Here is a 1,741-nt window from a genome sequence, read left to right as displayed (position 1 = left end):
TTTCAACCAGATTTACTTTACTCACATGACCATTCTTAAAACAATATACAACATGACATCATGTCAATACTTATGATCTGCACCAAACATACTAGTGAATTGCAAACAAACCACGCAGCAGACTGGCGTAGTAGCAAGGCATCAAGAACATTGAGGAGGTCCGCACACACCAACAGTTCAAAAAATTTACCCATGCTGCTTTCTTCTCCACGCAGCAACTCTTTGCTCCTGTACACAGGTTCACACCGCAAACTTCGTCTGTTTCATCCACAGGACAATTTCACCCAATTCGAAATCAAGGCAGACTTGGTCGCCACTCCTTTGATCACCAGCGTGCCACACAACACTGCCACTAAGAATTGCAAAAAATTCCAGAGATTTGACAGCCTCACCGCCAGGGGTGGAATAATCTAATTTCATTTTGCTCCAAAACCAGTGCTCTTGCCATATTCGTGTCATCTCTTCAATTGGCACATTTTTGGTCTCGGGGAGGAGAAAATAGACGAAGAGAGTCATAATCACCGTCCAAACGGCATAAAACAGAAATATGCCGAATCTCAAATGACAGAGCATGGACAGGAAAACCTGTGACAACACAAAGGTGACCAACAGATTAACTGATACATTGATAGTTTGCCCCGCCGACCGAATTTCAAGGGGGAAAATCTCACTGGGAACCAACCAGCTGAGAGGACCCCACGACCATCCAAAGCCAAGGGCATACGCGCAGAACAAGAACACGGTAAAGGATGAATATCCCTTGCTCATTCCATTGTCCCCGAACTTCAACGCCAGAATCACGGCAATCAACACCTGGCAAATGATCATCTGCAGTCCACCCTGGAGGAACAGGGCCCTCCGTCCTACCTTGTCAACGATGAAAATGGAGATTATGATGGAAGCCAAATTCATCACTCCAAGAATAACTGCAGCCAAGAGGGCAGCATTTGACCCAGAGAGAGACGCCACCCCCAATTCTGGATCTTTATACAAGGTGATCAAGAAATTGGATCTGCTGATTCAAACGAAAATTCAATCGATCGGATCAGAAGCTTCAGAAGCTCGCTGGGTGGGCCTATTTCGCAGTGGAGATCCTACTGCCATCTTCACAAAAGTGTGGACGCCGTAGCGATGGCTGAATTTCAGAAATTTCCTATCGCCTGAAATTCGCAGGGGGGTTCTCGCTGGAGCTCTCTATCATTGCTTAATCCTAGCTCTCGGAGAAGCCAATAGCGGCGTTCCCGAACGGAACCGGGCTCACCCTTCCATACTTCATATTTTGATGCCAACGATGCTGCTGCTGCCACGGGTAGAGTGCAGCCATTTCGAATGGTGTTCGATTTCTGACATTTATTTACAGCGTTCAAATATTTGTCATCTTCTTCAGTGTCTGATCTAGAAGTGGAGGCGATTCGATCCAATGACTCAAAGAATTGATCCTCCTCATCGCCATAGTTGCTCATTGTGTAGGTATCGCACTTTAATTCAGAACCTAGGGTTGTCTCTCAATGGTATTCGTCAGCAACTAAGTCCCAGAAATTCACAGTCGAATCCAGGCGACCCAATCTCAGACGTCGCAGGATTGATTCTCCAGCAAAACACGAAAAGATGCGGAGAATCCATTGAACAGCAAATGAAACAAACAAAATAATTATCAAACTTTTTATTTTCTTCAACCCAGGAGCGACCAAGCCCACAAGGGGCCAGGCCCTTAGGGCTCTGATACCAAGATAAAATTACA

The 1,741-nt window shown here is 45.7% G+C and overlaps 1 pseudogene; it reads right to left on the bottom strand.

Annotated features, from left to right (window-relative positions):
* Positions 1 to 240: 240 nt before the first annotated feature.
* On the bottom strand, positions 241 to 1,463 carry LOC149238671 (sugar transport protein MST3 pseudogene; annotated as a pseudogene).
* Between the last annotated feature and the right edge of the window lie 278 nt (positions 1,464 to 1,741).

This window comes from Pinus tabuliformis, chromosome 8, assembly GCF_031772625.1.
Source record: "Pinus tabuliformis cultivar Carrire ecotype Pingquan chromosome 8, CPIR1, whole genome shotgun sequence".
NCBI classification, from domain to species: Eukaryota; Viridiplantae; Streptophyta; class Pinopsida; order Pinales; family Pinaceae; genus Pinus; species Pinus tabuliformis.
The sequence above is the reverse complement of the archived record's forward strand: the minus strand, read 5'-3'. Positions and strand labels throughout refer to the sequence as shown.